The sequence below is a fragment of the Emys orbicularis genome, chromosome 13 (genome assembly GCF_028017835.1).
Source record: "Emys orbicularis isolate rEmyOrb1 chromosome 13, rEmyOrb1.hap1, whole genome shotgun sequence".
Classification (NCBI taxonomy): Eukaryota; Metazoa; Chordata; order Testudines; family Emydidae; genus Emys; species Emys orbicularis.
Window position 1 is genome coordinate 20,337,349 of NC_088695.1, and position 17,828 is coordinate 20,355,176.

The 17,828-nt window shown below is 49.9% G+C and overlaps 1 pseudogene; it reads left to right on the top strand.

Annotated features, from left to right (window-relative positions):
- The first annotated feature begins 10,826 nt into the window (after positions 1–10,826).
- The window catches only part of LOC135887575 (zinc finger protein 271-like), a 167,661-nt pseudogene continuing 160,659 nt past the window's right edge, over positions 10,827–17,828 (top strand).

Consider the following 17,828-nt stretch of genomic DNA (forward strand, 5'->3'; position numbering starts at 1 on the left):
TCAGGAGCTAGCAAAAAGGCATGGAAGGTGGAGACCCCAGAGATTTCTACAGTAGCCTCCTGTAATACAGGACAGTCAAATGGCTTTCCGCCTATACCCATTACCCGAATGCTCTTATCCGTGAGACTTCCTCTTTTTGGCTTGGCAGTAAGAGTAGAAAGGGCAGCCCCTGAATCCAAAAGACAAGAATAAGCGGTTCCTCCCAAAGTTAGGCGAACCTGGGGGTCTGTGGAGGAACAAACATAGGTGGTAAAGTCATTGGAATAGGTAACAAGAGGACCCCCGGGTCGCCGTCATTCCTCACTATTAACAGCGTCTGTTCTCTCCACAGCCATCTGTTGCTGAGGTCGGTCTGGGCGACGGGGCTGGCGTCCGGTACGTCGGTTTGGACACTCTCTCTTTCAGTGACCAAGCTACTTACAGTAGTTACACATATCATTGGCACGACTCGGGGCCCCCCCATGATCCGTTTTTGGTTGCCACTTGGGGTGTCCCCGCCACCCTTCTTGCTTCTCATTTCTAGCGTTTACAAGGGCCACTAGCATCCTCACCTGTTTGGTTTCCTGAACTACACAGGTGGCCACGCTTACCAGTTCTTCCAGGGATTTCCCCTCAGCACCTTCGAGCTGCTGCAATCGCTTCTTAATGTCCGGAGCTGACTGAGAGATAAAAATAAGCCTGACCGTGGACTGTGTGTCCGTGGCCTTGGGGTCTATGTTAGTATAGGTACAAAATGCTTTACAAAGCCTCTCATAGAAATCGGAAGGGTGCTCCTCTTTCCCTTGCACCGTATTATGGACCTTTGACTAATCTAGAGTTTTTTCTCCTGCTTGTTTTATACCTGTCAAAATATAGTTTAGGAATCTCTTTAGATCTGCCTGGTGGGTTAAATCATTCGAGTTCCATTGGGCTGGGTTGGCGAGAGTTATAAAGTCGCGGCCCTCGTTGGCGGCTTCTGCAGCCCCCCGGACCCCCCTTAGGACCCACTCCTCCTCCGTGCACAATAGGCAATTTAAAAGCTGGCCCACGTCTTGCCAATCAGGATTATGAGACTGGAAAATAGCGCGGAATCGCCTGTGAACGACGTCCGGGTTGTCCCTAAGGCGGGGTGTAGTGGTTTGCCAGTTCATAAGGTCTGCAGTGGTAAATGGGACATGGACATAACGGTCTATGACATTCCCATCCATTGTGGGAACTGGGATAGTCCGGAGGGGTGCCTGTATATTAACCACGTCTTCCCCATAGTGCGCCCCTTTTCTCGTATGGGACAGACTAAGGAAGGGAACAGACAGGGAAGTAGTAGCATACCCACTGCTGGTTGCCCCACTAGTTGATTCACTGGCTTGACTTGTAGTGTCCTCAATTTTTGTTGGCGGGATCTGTCTCGGTACAACTGCTGTTTTGGGCTCTGGGTCCGCCGCAGCTGGTAATGGTGCCACCGGGAGTGGTTGTGGTCTGGGACAAGATATGGGGGGGGAGTGTCCTCCCAACAATCGGCTTCGTGAGGGGCAGAAGCTTTCGGGAATAGAGGCACCTGAATTTGTACCTTCTTTAAGCGACGATGAGCCTCATCATCCCACAAAAACCAATAGTCCATTTGCCCCGTCGCCTGGTTTTCCAAAGTTAGGCGCAAGGGAGTTAAATAGGTCGGAATATCAAAGGAGCCGTACTCTGGTCATTCAGTACCCAGGACTGGCCATTCCTGGGTACAAAGTTGTATAAAGCACTTCCTTGACATTCCTTTCTGAACACCGGGTAAAGGCCATTTACTTAACATATAATCCAAAGGGCTATCCTTAGAGGGTTTTTCCTGAGACACACCCATCTTTTCTTTTGACACTCAAACAGAGAATTAGACAGAGAACAGAGGGAATTATGGTCTAATCCAGAATTTTATTACAGGAATTTTTACTTACACTGACCGCTATAGGGGACGGGACAGAAGGATCTCGATTCGACCTCAGAGCTTCATCGCACGCTATGGCTTCCACCCTGAGGAATTACGAACGAGAGGCTCAGTTCTGCCCCACACCTAACACCCAAGTGTACAAGACAGAAATTCATTAACCGGTTAACCAGAACAGAACCAGAACCAGAGTCAGATAGGGTTTTTTTATCCTATGAGGGCTCACCTTATCAGAGCACGAACCCCAGGGTCCGCGGCGAAGCAGAGAAAGAGGGGTTAAACACTCCGTTGGCGCCGTTCCCAGTTCGCCGCAGCCGGCCGGAGTCCAATGTCCGAGCAAGGAGGGTCCCATCTGGGGTGCCAGAAACTGTTACCGAAATATCGGGTCCACCTAGCTGAGAGCCAATAACAGCTGGACAGGGATAAGGAAGAGATTGCTTTATTTTGCAGAAGAAAGGAGAGCTCTGCACCTTAGTACAGAGACTCTGTCTTATACAAATTTTACAGATCTTTTATACACACTCAGACAAAGACTCCTGCCGTGTTAACACTTGATTGGTGGTTGCCAGACCCCTTACTTCTGCTATCTGGTCAGTGAAAACCGGTTTGGAGCCGGTCTCCTCTGCCTCAAGGCAGGGGAGACAAGATAGTTCAAAAGTTCAGGCTAGCTGTGTACGTGAGGCTCCTGCTACCCCTAATGACCGTTGGTAGCCATAACGGCTGCTAGATTGTTCAGAAAGAGATGGGGGGGGAGTCACTACTGATTGTCACACTTAACCACCCTGGCAGTTAGGAAGTTTTGTGCCTTTTCCTTTCTAATTTTGTCCCTACATACTTGTGTTGTTTGTTTATGTTCATTCTTTGTAATTTGACCTAGTTTCCACCTTTTGTAGGATTCTTTTTTGATTTTTAGATCATTGAAGATCTCTTAGTTAAGCCAGGGTGGTCTCTTACCATACTTACTATCTTTCCTACATAATGGGATAGTTTGCTCTTGTCCCCTTAATAATGTCTCTTTGAAAAACTGCCAACTGTCTTCAATTGTTTTTCCCCTTAGACTTGCTTCCCATGGGATCTTACCTACCAACTCCCTGAGTTTGCTAAAGTCTGCCTTCTTGACATCCATTGTCTTTATTTTGCTGTTCTCCCTCCTACCATTCTTAGAATCGTGAACTCTATCATTTCATGATCACTTTCACCCAAGCTGCCTTCCACTTTCAAATTCTCAACCAGTTCCTCCCTATTTGTCAAAATCAAATCTAGAACAGCTTCTTCCCTAGTAGCTTTCTCCACCTTCTGCAATAAAAAACTGTCTCCAATACATTCCAACAACTTGTTGGATAATCTGTGCCCTGCTGTGTTATTTTCCCAACAGATGTCTGAGTAGTTAAAGTCCTCCATCACCACCAAGTCCTGTGCTTTGGTTGATTTTTAGTTGTTTAAAAAAAGCCTTATCCACCTCTTCTTCCTGGTTAGGTGGTCTATAGTTGACCCGTACCATGACATCACCCTTGTTTTTTTACCCCTTTTATCCTTACCCAGAGACTTTCAACAAGTCTGTCTCCTATTTCCATCTCAATCTCAGTCCAAGTGTATACATTTTTAATATAAGGCAACATCTCCTCTCTTTTTTCCCTGCCTGTCCTTCATAAGCAAGCTGTACCCTTCTATACCAATATTCCAGTCATGTGTATTATCCCACCAAGTCTGTGATGCCAGCTATGTCATAGTTGTGTTTATTTACTAGCATTTCGAGTTCTCCCTGCTTATTCCCCATATTTTTCACATTAGTATACAGACATCTAAGATACTGATTTGATTCCCCCCATCCCCATTTTTGTCTTGTCTCTCTTTTATCCCTACTATAATACTCCATGCTGCCTCCAAATTCTGACCCTTCTCCCAGGTCTCCATGTTTTTGACTTGTGTGGGCTTTGGTCACCTGCCCCCTTTGAACCTAGTTTAAAGCTCTCCTCACTACGTTAGCCAGTCTATATCCAAATATGCTTTTCCTCTTCCTCGATAGGTGGACCCCATCACTGCTTAGCAGTCCTTCTTCCTGGAACAGCATCCTGTGGTCAAGGAAGCCGAAGCTCTTCTGGCGGCACAATCTTCGCAGCCAGGCATTCACCTCCAGGATGCATCTGTCTCTGCCTGGGCCCCTACCCTTGAGTGGAAGGATCGAAGAGAACACCACCTGCACTCCCAACTCCTTCACCCTTACTCCCAGAGCCTTGTAGTCACTTCTGATCTGCTGAGGGTCATACCTGCCAGTATCATTAGTGCCCACATGGATGAGTAGCATGGGGTAGTAGTCAGAGGGCCGGATGATCCTCGACAATCCCTCCATAACATCTCGGATACGGGCTCCTGGCAGGCAGCCGACCTCCTGAGATGCCATGTCAGGGTGATAGATGGGTGCTTCTGTCCCCCTCAGAAGAGAGTCACTAACCACTACCACCCTACTTTTCCTCCTGGGAGTGGTGGCTGTGATCCTCCCAGCCTTGAGGGTACATGGCTTCTCCTCTTCCAACTTTGGGGAACTTCCTCACCGCTTGTTGCCAGGGCAGCATATCAGTTTTCCATCACCATGGTGGGTGGGTTGGGAATAGGGCTGGAGCACTGCCTGCTGTCAAAGTAACCAGCAGCCAGTGTCCTCCCTGTGACAGAGCCATATCCTCCTTCCCCGGTGGTGTTACAGCAATCCTCTGTAGCTGGATAGCTTCCTTAGCCTTGGATGTCTCCATATGAATAGTCTTGAGGAATTCTTCATGGGGACAGATGCTCCTCAGCCTAGCCACCTCCACCTCTCCCACCTGCTTCCTGAGAGATTACACCAGCAGGCAGCTTTCACACTGGATGGTCCCCCTTCCTGGCTTTTTGTGAGTGGGAAATGCAGGCCACAGTCTCTGCAAAGCCACACCAGGATCTGGGTAGAGGTATCCATGGTTGTCTGTCTGGATACAGGCGCAGGTGGAGGAGACAGGAGCAGCATTGGCACTGGTGATGTGGCCCTTCCTAATCATAGCGATTATATAATGACTCCCTCCCACAAACTCCCTCTCAAACTCCCCTGTTGGCTAGCTCCCCTTGGTCGCTTAACCTCTGGCTTTTAAGGCCTTAATATGTTATATTAATTTTATAGCCTGGACTTTAGCTAAGAAAACTGACCCTCAGCATATTTCCCAAGAATTCATTATGTGGATTTATTAAAATCATTTCACCAATATGTATATTTTATGTGTAACAGCAGAGAACTACACATGGTGATGATAATGTCTTGGAACCCAGAAGAATAAATAACTTACAGCAAATGGCCAAAGCCGAGGGCTGGAGAGAGAGAGACTGTCATCTTCCAGTCTTTGCCTCAGCTTGGTGGGGGTTCTTTTCAAAGCAGTGTGGCCTAGTGGATGGAGCATTGTATCAGGAATCAGGAGACGGAATTCCATTCCTGGCTTTGCCCCTGGACTGCTGGGTGACCTGGGCAAGTTGCTTCCCCTCTGTATGCCTAAGTTTCCCTGTCACATGGGGATACTGATACAGACTTCTTTTGTGAAGTGCTCTGGGCTCTGCTGATGCAAAGCACTGGGTGTAATTGTGGTGCTGGGGGACTGATTCTGATTTCCCTCCCACAGACCTAAAATCAGGAGCAGCTTACAGAAGGCAAAGCTGTGTAAAAACTGGTGCATGTGAGCAGAGAATCAGGTCCTCTACATCCATGATGGAGTGATAGCGCTTGGTCTGCAGTTCAGGTTGCAACTGGATTTCTGGTATTGTGCCCTCCCCTTCTAAAATCCACAGAAAATGTCACATTGGCCTTGACATTAGCAAGCTAGCTCTGGGGCTGAAACAGACAATTAGATTGGGATCTGACAGGGTGTGATGCATGGCTAGAAAGGGTTAAACATCCTGCAAAATAAATAACCCTCAAAAGACATGTGGGGAGATAATGTTTGTGTTTTTGTGTAAATACACGTTCAACATTCTTCAATCCCCACTCCCCTTCCAGATTATAGGGAAAACACTGCGAAAAGCAGGGAGATCAAATTGCTGTCAGTGGGCTTGCCCAGCTGGGATGTAGGGTCTTGGGCCATCAGGCAGGACAGGGCCTCCTCATCTCTCACTGTACGGCATTTTCTGGAACTCTTCCAGCCCCAGGGGACAGCAGGAGCCCTGAGCCTCTCATCTGGACTGTCTAAAATCCATGTCTCACCCCTTTACCTGCACAGACAGAGCTCACGGTGCCAGCTGAGCTCAGGGGCCCTTGGCAAAGGATGTTTTCTGCAAAAGGTTGGCAAGGATGGGAGTGGCTGCCTCATGATGGGCTCAGGATTTCACCCTTATTTTGGGGAGGAAGTGGGAGATCTGGAGTGACTATTATGTAGTGACTATTCCTGTCCAGAGGAGCACAGGGTGGGAGGTAGGAGCAATCTTCCAGAGCTCAGGGACTGGGATGGGAGCAATTAGGATCTGCCCCCTCTCTCCTTTTGCAGTGGGGTTACCACCTGGCCCATATTTGACCAGCGTGGCTGGGTTTTTTATGGATTTGCCAGTTGCCAGTTGCTGGGGGGGGGGAAGGGGGCATGTTCGTGGGCCTACAGTGGGATCCCCTACACTGGGATAGCTAATCTTAAAAGTTTCTGTGTCCAGCTGAAGATGCTGCCGTGTTCCCACTTCTGTGGTTTAAGCAATAACAGATCAAAACTGTTGAAAATACAACAGCTGTCTGCCCACCAATACGCAAGTGCATGGTGCAGGTGTGCGAGAGATGGTTTGAGTCACCTGAGAGCGCGGAGACAGACGATTTTATCAATCTTATCTAGATGTATCACCTCCCCAGATGTGATAAGTGACTTTTGAAGGGGGGTTGCAGAGTTTCCTTGTGGTTGGGGGTTGTGGAGAGCTTGCTATGTGTGGGTGGAGGGGGGATGGGTTTTTGACTCTCTCTCTCTCTCTCCCTCTCTCCACTCTCCGGGAAGGGGCGGGGAGAAAAACCTCAGCTGGGATTGAAGACACTGGCAATTCTGAACTAGGGTTGCCTGCCCTCCAGAGTGTCCTGGATTGAAGATTAATCTATCGTGAAAGATTCTGTCATGTGTTGAAACCCATTCATCCATCCACAATGGGCAGCAGCCCTGTCTGGACCCGGACCCTGCTCTGGCAGGGAGCTGGGTAATGAAATAATGCCCAATAACACCAGAGGGCCCTGCTCTGCTTATTACTCCGGGAGGGAGACGGCTGCTGCTCTCTGCCTGTCTGCTCAGCACATCGGGGGTTGGACTTCCCGGGTCAGACGCTGCTGTCGCCTCCATTGTGAGCCGGGAGCCGGGGCTGAGCCGCTGCTGCTCCCCAGCTGGGTCTGTGCGGGAACTTAAGAGCCCTTCCCTAGCGCCCCTCTGTGCCCAGCCGGGGGGACTTTCTCCGGGGGCTGGAACCAGCCCCTGGGGCAGCCCCGGGCTCTGCCGACACCAGCTGCTGAGCCGGAGCCTGCAGGTGAGGGGAGAGACCCGGGGGAAAGGGCTGGGGCCCGACAGGAAAGCGACTCTGCACCACCGGCTGCTCATCGTCCCATCTCTGCTCCCGGACGGGGGTCTGCGACTCCCAGAGCTGCTGCCCTCTCTGGCCCCCTCCAGGCTCTGGCTCTCACAGCTCCCCCTCCCCCCCGCACCCAGGCTGCTCTGACCCTGCAGGGCATCAGCCGAGGACCTAGCCCTGGGGGTTGCTGGCTGTGTCTGTGCTCTGCCCCCGTCTCCACCCCTTAGTGCCTACCTGCCCCAGCCAGGGCGCTGCCCACCCCGGGCACACAGCTCCAGCGCGCATCCTGCCAGCTGTGTCTGTGCCGGGGCAGCAGCAGGAGTAGCAGGGTTGGGGGCTGAGCTCCCCACAGCCGATCGGCTCCCAGGTCCCTCCACTCCTCTGCCACATCCCAAGCTAAGAGGGGCATGGAGAGGCTGCCGGGTGTGAGGAGTGTAGCGCCCAGGCAGCTGTCAGTCAGGGTTCGCTGGCTGGATGACTATGAGCCACCGGTGTGGTGTGACTGCAAAGCAGGCAAATGTGATCCTAGGATGTATGAGGTGAGGCATTTCTAGTGGAGCTAGGGAAGTGTGTGGATGTCCTCCTGCGAAGTGCTGGGGAGACCTCCTCTGGGATCAGGGCCGGCTTTAGGAAGTGCGGGGCTCAATCTGAACATTTTCGGCGGGGCCCTCGCAGGGATGACTAAAAAAAAACAAAACACATAAAAAAAACCCTTTCATTTCTTCCATGTATTATTTACTTTCCATAACTATAAATAATAACAAAATTATATATTACGTACGTTGCTGGCTGGAGGGAGGGCAGGGGCAGGGCAGGGCAGGGGCTGACTGGAGGTAGGGTCTGGCTGGAGGCAGGGCAGGGGGTGCGGGGCTGGCTGGAGGCAGGGGCTGGTGCGGGACTGGCTGGAGACAGGGGCTGGCTGTGGGCAGGGCAGGGAGTGCGGGGCTGGCTGTGGGCAGGGCAGGGGGTGCAGCAGGGGCTGGCTGCTGGCAGGGGGTGCAGGGCTGGCTGGAGACAGGGGCTGGCTGCGGGCAGGGCAGGGGGTGCGGGACTGGTGTGGGCAGGGGGTACAGCAGGGGCTGGCTGCCGCTGCAGGCAGGGCAGGAGGTGCGGGTTGCGGGGCTTGTGCGGGCAGGGGATGCAGCAGGGGCTGGCTGCGGGCAGGGCAGGGGCTCCCCTGCTTCTACCGCCCCGGCCCTTTAAATAGCTGCTGGAGCCCCCCGCTATCCCAGGGCTCTGGGAGCTATTTAAAGGGCCTGGGGCTCCCCTGCTTCTACCGCCCCGGCCCTTTAAATAGCCGAGGGAGCCCTGGGGAAGCGGCGGGGCTCCCACGGCTATTTAAAGGACCGGGGTGGCAGTGGCAGCTGGAGCCCCTGCCCTTTAAATTGCCGCCAGAGCCCCCCGCTACCCCAGGGCTCTGGGGGCTATTTAAAGGGCCCGGGGCTCCCCTGCTTCTACCGCCCCGGCCCTTTAAATAGCCGAGGGAGCCCTGGGGAAGCGGCGGGGGGCTCCCACGGCTATTTAAAGGACTGGGGTGGCAGTGGCAGCTGGAGCCCCTGCCCTTTAAATTGCCGCCAGAGCCCCCCGCTACCCCAGGGCTCTGGGGGCTATTTAAAGGGCCCGGGGCTCCCCTGCTTCTACCGCCTCGGCCCTTTAAATAGCTGCCGGAGCCCTGAGGAAGCAGCGGGGCTCCCGTGGCTATTTAAAGGGCCGGGACAGTAGAAGCAAGGGGAGCCCCGGACTTTTTAAATAGCCCTCAGAGCCCCGCAGCCCTACCCCAGGGCTCCAGAAATGGGGCTCAGCTCTGGTGGCAATTTAAAGGGCCTGGGGCTCCAGCCCCTTTAAATTGCCCCCGGGGAAGCCTGACTACCTGCCCCGGTACTGCGTACAGGCGGCAGCAAGGGCGTGGGGCCCTTTTAGGTGCGGGGCCCGATTCAGGGGAATCGCTGGAATCAGCCTGTCTGGGATGCTGGGCACAGTTCTGGTCACCCATGGCCAAAAATGATGAATTCAAAGTGGCCTAGGTGCAGAGAAGTGTTGGTAGGATGATTGGGGGCATGGAGGGCCAATCTTCTGAGAGGAGGCCAGAAGACTTGGCTTGTTTAGCCTAGGAAAATGAAGGCTAAGAGGGGATGTGATTTCTCTCTATAAATACATCAGGGGGTGCGGGGAGCAGCAGGGAGGGAGAAGAACTCTTTAGGCTAAAGGACAACGTTGGGCAAGAACACATAGGGATAAACTGGCCGTGAACAAATTCAGGTCGGAAATTAAAAGATGGTTTCTAGCCTGGGGACAAACTACTTAATGCTTTTTGAGAGAGAGCTGGACAAATTAATGAGGGAGATAGTGCTATGGGATTGTATATGATGGGAAAGGGGTCAGCTGGCCTGGGGGTCCTTTCCAGTTCCTGTCTTATGTTCCTAAAGCACATGCTTCAGGGCTTCAGTGCAGGGGTCAGGAAGGGATTCCCCCCAATGCATTCAAGGGATGTGGGGTGTTTTAAATCTGTTTCCTTTGAAGTATCCCCATGGCTGGAGATGGGTACTAGATAGTGTGGGCAGGGCTCAGAGGTGGCACTGAGCATTCTCTCTCTCAGGTGCTAGGCTGTCTGGTTCCTGCTCCCATGCTCAGAGTTTGTCTGGTCACCATATGTGGGGCTAGGACGGAATTTTTCCCCAGTGCAGATTGGCAGTTTTCACACCTTTCTCTGCAGTGCGGGTCACATGCCAGGATTATCCACGTATATCTCACTTTGACATTCAGCTGCCATTGGTGGGGCCTCGGGCACTGGTGCACCTCAGTCCCTCCTGCCTCTGCCTGTGGCACACAAAAGTCTAGTCTCCTGTGGGCTATGATATTTTGGTCTAATTCTGGTTGTTGGGCTTGGTGTGTAGGTGCTGGGTAGTGTTGGGGGCCTGTGATATGTGGGAAAGCAGTCTGGATGATCTGGTGGTCCCGTCTGGCCTTAAACTCTGTGACACCAGAGTGGGGCATAGCTGGGGTTGGGTGTAGCATACACGCAGTGCGCAGGGCTGGGAGAATGGCAGGGGGCAGCATCGCCAGGGGACAGAGACCACTCTCCGCTGTCGATCCATTTCAGTCCACAAAAGCCCAGTAAAATTTAAATATGAATATGTTTGCCTAAATATACATATATTTGCAAACACCCCCAGTAGAATTTAAATTGGTGATCAGTCCAGTCTGACATCTGGCTGTGGACCCTCCCCTCGTTCCTCTGAGGAGTTGATTGTGGGAAATATATCTTGTCAGTTTTCCATCTCCCCAGCAGATATTGGGGTTAGTTCCCCTTTCTGGGGTTCCCATTCCCACAGCCACAGGGACTGACTCCTGTCTGGGTTCTCTCTCTGTCCCAGCAGGTGATGGGATGGTGAGTGAGAATGAGGAGGAGAAATCTCAGCAGGAAGATGCTGAGCCAGTGGAACTGCATGGGATAGTATTGGGAAGAGTTGAAGGGGATGTTTCCCAGAGCCCTGAGCAGGAAGAAGCCTGTGAGAGTCAGCTCAGGCCAGAGAGGGCACATGGAAACCAGCCAGAGGAGAGACTGGATAAATCTACTCGTGGGAAAAGAGGGGACAAGAACGTCCATGACGCTGTCCAACAAAGAAACTCAGCTGAGCAGAGATCACTCGCCTGTGGTAAATGTGGGCAAAGCTTCCCCTGCAGCTCCGCCCTCAGCCTGCACCAGAGGAGTCACAACAGTGCCAGAGAGAAACCCTACAAATGTGAGGAGTGCGGGAAAAGGTTCAGCCGGAGCTTGAACCTCATCATTCACCAGAGAGTGCACACGGGAGAGAGACCCTACAAATGCCCCGACTGCACGAAATGTTTCAAGAACAGCTCTGGGTTCCTGAGGCATCAACTAGCCCACACGGGCGATAAGCCCTTCATCTGCCCAGACTGCGGGAAATGCTTCAATCGGAGCTCCACCCTCGTCACACACCAGAGGACCCACACGGGGCAACAGCCCTACAAGTGCACTCACTGCGGGAAAGCCTTCAGCCAGAGCTCCAACCTGATCAGACACCAGAGAACCCACGGGGGAGAGCGCCCCTACCCATGTCCCGACTGTGGGAAGAGCTTCACCCAGAGCTCCAACCTCATGACCCACCAGAGAATCCACACGGGGGAGAGACCCTACAAATGCACCGAGTGCGGGAAAGGCTTCGTTCAGATCGCAAGCCTTCTTTCCCACGAACGAACCCACATGGAGGGGAAACCCCACGAGTGTCCTGACTGCGGGAAAAGGTTCCGCTACGGCTCCAGCCTGACTTCCCATCAGAGAACTCACACAGAGGAGAATCCCTATAAATGTCCTGACTGCGGGAAAAGCTTCCCTCAGAGCTCGAACCTCAGCAGGCACCAGCGAATCCACACAGGAGAGAAACCTTATGAGTGTCCCGTGTGCGGGAGAAGCTTCATTCAGAAATCAAATCTGTTCGCTCACCAGAGAACCCACTTGGTAGACAAACCTTCCAAGTCCCCTCCCAAATGAGGGCTAGGCCTCTGTCAGAGTCCAGGTGTTACTGCAGAGGGTATAGTGCAGAAGGGAGTTGGGGCTCATTCACAGCCTTTTAACTTAAAGGGTGATGTTAGCCTGGTTTAATAGGCTGTGTGAACACGCTATAATCCAGGCTCATTTTGGTTTAGCCTAAATTGATTAGGTGAGGTCTCTACAGACAAAAAATTACCCCAGTCTAAGGGCCTCTCTGAGCAGGGAAGTTATTCCAGAATAAGGGAGAGTGTGAATTTGAAGTGGTACAGATATCCCCTAATGACACCGCATATGGACACTCTCGTATTGAGATTTAGGGTCCATGTGGGGAGTTGTTCTAAAATAGCAGTAGCCAGTCAGTTTCCCCATGTAGACGAGCCCTAATTAAAGGTAGGATTATAAACTGATTTAGTTTAACAGGCACAGCTGTATTTGTGATGCTTATATCATTTCCAACCTTGCTTGGCTTGGTTTAGCTTGAGGTGTTTACACCATGTTAATTAGAACTTTGTGAGTTTGTGTATGGATAAGGACTTTGCTGGAGCACTGACCTCCACTCCTATCAAAGGCGTGAACTTTGGGGACTAAAAATTAAAAAGGAAATGGGCAGAAAAAGTCATTCACATTAGGTAGAAGATAAACAATTACATGATTGAACCAAGCAGAATCTACAAACTAATTGTAGGCAATGGAATAGGAAGATGTGAAAGAAACAAACAAGAGCCGCCAAATCTACTTTGTCATTTAATCCTTCCTTGCTATGTTGTGATGTAGCTGACCCAGTGACCACAGCACAGAATCATAGAATATCAGGGTTAGAAGGGACCTCAGGAGGTCATCTAGTCCAACCCCCTGCTCAAAGCAGGACCAATCCCTAACTAAATCATCCCAGCCAGGGCTTTGTCAAGCCTGACCTTAAAAACCTCTAAGGAAGGAGATTCCACCACCTCCCTAGGTAATCCCATTCCAGTGCCTCACCACCCTCCTAGTGAAAAAGTTTTTCCTAATATCCAACCTAAACCTCTCCCACTGCAACTTGAGACCATTACTCCTTGTTCTGTCATCTGGTACCACTGAGAACAGTCTAGATCCATCCTCTTTGGAACCCCCTTTCAGGTAGTTGAAAGCAGCTATCAAATCCCCCCTCATTCTTCTCTTCTGCAGACTAAATAATCCCAGTTCCCTCAGCCTCTCCTCATAAGTCATGTGCTCCAGCCCCCTAATCATTTTTGTTGCCCTCCGCTGGACTCTTTCCAATTTTTCCACATCCTTCTTGTAGTGTGAGGCCCAAAACTGGACACACTACTCCAGATGAAGCCTCACCAATGCTGAATAGAGGGAAATGATCACGTCCCTCGATGTGCTGGCAATGCCCCTACTTATACAGCCCAAAATGCCGTTAGCCTTCTTGGCAACAAGGGCACACTGTTGACTCATATCCAGCTTCTCGTCCACTGTAACCCCTAGGTCCTTTTCTGCAGAACTGCTGCCTAGCCATTCGGTCCCTAGTCTGTAGCAGTGCATGGGATTCTTCCTTCCTAAGTGCAGGACTCTGCACTTGTCCTTGTTGAACCTCATCAGATTTCTTTTGGCCCAGTCCTCTAATCTGTCTAGGTCCCTCTGTATCCTATCCTTACCCTCCAGCGTATCTACCCTCCTCCCAGTTTAGTGTCATCTGCAAACTTGCTGAGGGTGCAATCCACGCCATCCTCCAGATCATTAATGAAGATATTGAACAAAACCGGCCCCAGGACCGACCCCTGGGGCACTCTGCTTGATACCGGCTGCCAACTAGACATGGAGTCATTGATCACTACCATCACTAGCATCATTTATTCGTGTTAACTTCCTCCTTTCCAGCCCCTTCACCCAGTTACTGGTTGTAAAACCCACCTGCTGCATTTTCCCTCATTGTACAAATGTGATTAAAGCTGTTGAAATGTGTATCAAGAGTGGTGAAAAGAGTGAAATGTGATTTTTAGCAGCATTGGCTGGAATTGCTGAAAATTGGCCTTTGGGTTGAGTTTGAGCTGTTTTTTACCATAGCAGAAATACAGTACACTAAGGTGCATGTTCCTTGAGAGGAGAGCTGGTCACAAACAGAATTCCTGTCCCACAAAAAATTCCAAGATTCTGAAATTTCATTTCATCCCTAATTGGGAGAAAAAGTAGAATTCCCAGAATTTTTCACAAAATGAAATATCCAGAACAATTTCATTTTGACATTATGGAAATGTTTTGGTAAGATCTAAACATTTCATTTTAATGTTATAATTTGACTGTATTTCATTATATCATATTATTATAGACTCATAGAAATTTGGGCTGGAAGTGAACTCAAGAAGACATCTACTCCAGCCCTCTGAGCTGAGGCAGGACTAAGTAAACTTAGACCATCTCAGATAGGTGTTTGTCCAACCTGTTCTTAAAAGCCTCCATTGATGGGGATTATAATATCATATATCATATCACATAATTAATATAGTTGAAATGATAACATCAAATTTAAATGTTTCAATAATTTCCCATAGAAAATTTTAATGAAGTCAATATGTTCCTGAGGAATGTTTTGATTTAATCAAATCAACATCTTCTGATGGAAAAACATTCTACTGGAATACTGTTGAGCAATTCCTTTCTAGTGAAGAAACATGGCTGTTTCTGACTTTTTCACATTAAAACAAAAAAGGTATGGTTATTGTTTTGTACAATGTAATATTTCAAAGGAAGTGGAATAAGCAGTGTTACCCCTCTCACAATTTTATCACCAGTCTTGCAATATGTGGTATTTTATTAATACCCTAGCTCCCAGAGTCATGTGTTTATGGGTGAATCTCAGTTTCCACTGGTGAAAAAAGTAAGTTTCTAGACCTTGAGGCTGCAGAGAAAAGCTTGAAAATGTGACCCCTGAAGACCCAAACACCAAAAGGCAAATGAAAAGAACCAACACATATTACTTTAAAAAATCATGAGATTTAAAAAAATAATCTCATGATTTTAGGGGATTATGATTTTTAAACATTGGATTTGGCAATACTGAGATGGGGGTTAGCTTTGAAAAGACAGGTATGGGACAGAGACCAGACTTTGTGAGAGAGAAAAAGAAGGTATCAGAGGGGAAAGGGATAGCTCAGTGGTTTGAGCATTGGCCTGCTAAACCCAGGGTTGTGAGTTCAATCCTTGAGGGGGCCACTTGGGGATCTGGGGCAAAATCAGTACTTGGTCCTGCTAGTGAAGGCAGGGGGCTGGACTCGATGACCTTTCAAGGTCCCTTCCAGTTCTAGGAGATGGGATATCTCCATTAATTTTTCTTTTTTTTTTCTTTTTTAAATGGAAAGTGAGGTTCAAAGCAACAGGTGTACATTCAATAAGAATAGCCAAAGGAATATTGAGGGAGAAAGCCTAGGCTAGAGGTTAAAAGTTCTTCTCAAGCCTGATCCAGCAGAAACTGAGGACTGACAACTCATTACTCTAGTAGGAGGCAGAATTACTCAGTAGATCGGAGAAAAGTGTCCCTCTTCCTTAAGAAGTTTTATTTAGGACACCTCAGGATGTCAACCCGTTCCTGCTGAGTCCACAGACAGAATCCAGAGGAGAGGCTTAGAACCTGAGATCAGGCTGTGGGAAAAGACCCGAGTTGAGACAGATACACGAATGGGAGAATCCTGCTCTAGGCCTTGCCCTGTTCCTGAGCCCCAACCTGGGCAGACAGCAGTGCCTCGTGCTCCCTCAGTTAGAACACCTCTGAGATCCACCATGCTGCCCAACTAAGGATCCTGTGCAGACCCCTTCCAGGGGTTATGGCAGAGGCTCTTGCTAGAGCCCTGGGTTCCTTGTGAATGGGCGAGTTTAATTCTCAAACTCAGGCTCTGGCCAACTGGGACATGCTAGGTTACAGTGCCCCTTAGATTCCCCCCTTAGAGAAGGTTAGAAGGAAAAACAAAACCCAAATATTGGAAGACCAGGAACTGCAGAGTAGAGGTGATGCCTCCCACCCAACACAGCCCCACAACCTTAATTCTGCCCCAGGGAGGGAGAACCCAGCAGTGTACCACTCCCTCTGCCTCAGTCAATGGGCAGCAAATGCTTCCCAGTTCAATGGAACTGCGTGGAGCCCACAGCAAAGGGGGAATTCTCTGGCCTGGGCTTGCATAAGATCAGCCCAGATGACACCCATGTGAGTCACCAAATTTCATACAGTTTAAGGCCAGAAGAGACCATGAGGTCATCTGGACTGATCTTATGCAAGCCCAGGCCTACACTCCCAGAGGGAATAGAATCATAGAATCATAGAATATCAGAGTTGGAAGGTACCTCAGGAGGTCATCTAGTCCAACCCCCTGCTCGAAGCAGGACGAATCCCCAACTAAATCATCCCAGCCAGGGCTTTGTCAAGCCTGACCTTAGAAACCTCTAAGGAAGAAGAGTCCACCACCTCCCTAGGTAACCCATTCCAGTGCTTCACCACCCTCCTAGTGAAAAAGTTTTTTCTAATATCCAACCTAAACCTCCCCCACTGCAACTTGAGACCATTACTCCTTGTTCTGCCATCTTCTACCACTGAGAAATGTTATGTAAAGCCTCCGCTCAAATGCAATTGTAAGATCTGTAACTTGTATCATTAAGTTCTGCAACCTTTTTGCAGACTTTGTAACTTCAGTTATTGTTAGCATAGCCTTTTAAGTTTTGCAACCTTTGCAAGCTCTGTAACCTTTTCAAGTTACCACTAGTATGAACTTCCAAGCTTTGTAATATCCCATCCCTCAGAGAGAGTGTGAACGAGGGAGTGTGAACAAGGGAGTGTATGTGGGACTGGGCGGAGAGGAGCTGCAAGGAGAAAGGAACCCAGAGACAGGAGACAGGTGTGTCTGATATAATCTGCCCTGAGAAGGCAATCACGAAGTGCTGTAAAGAGAAGAAGAACCTGGTATGCATGAAAGGAACTGGTCTGGGAATGCTTCTCGGTAATGGACACAGAAGGAAAACTGTGACAGGAGCTGCCCAGTTCCAGAAAAAAGAAGCAGCCATGCACACAAGCAGCTGCTGCTCCTTGACCTGCTCAGCAGCCTGGATTCGTGACCGCAGGTGGAGATACCAGATCTACCACGCTTCGGCTTCTTGGTCTCCATGCTGTCTCCGGTAACTCTCCGCCTGTGTAAGTGTGTGGGTGCATGAGTGAATGTGTGCGTGTGTGCATATATGAATAAGCTCCATCAATGCAGTGGAATGTGTGCGTGTATGAATAAGCTCCATCTCTTTTCTATCTGACCCAACAGCGGCATCGTAATAAAACTAATACAAGTGTGTCCCGGGGTTGGTTTTTAGGGGAACAGAGGTAACAAGAACAGTCTAGATCCATCCTCTTTGGAACCCCCCTTCAGGTAGTTGACAGCAACTATCAAATCTCCCCTCATTCTTCTCTTCTGAAGACTAAACAATCCCAATTCCCTCAGCCTCTCCTCATAAGTCATGTGCTCCAGCCCCCTAATCATTTTTGTTGCCCTCCGCAGGACTCTTTCCATTTTTTCCACATCCTTCTTGTAGTTTGGGGCCCAAAACTGGACACAGTACTCCAGATGAGGCCTCACCAATGCCAAATAGAGGGGAATTATCACGTCCCTTGATCTGCTGGCAATGCCCCTACTTATACAGCCTAAAATGCCGTTAGCCTTCTTGGCAACAAGGGCACACTGTTGACTCGTATCCAGCTTCTCATCCACTGTAACCCCTAGGTCCTTTTCCGCAGAACTGCTGCCTAGCCACTTGGTCCCTAGTCTGTAGCAGTGCATGGGATTCTTCCGTCCTAAGTGCAGGACTCTGCACTTGTCCTTGTTGAACCTCATCAGATTTCTTTTGGCCCAGACCTCTAATTTG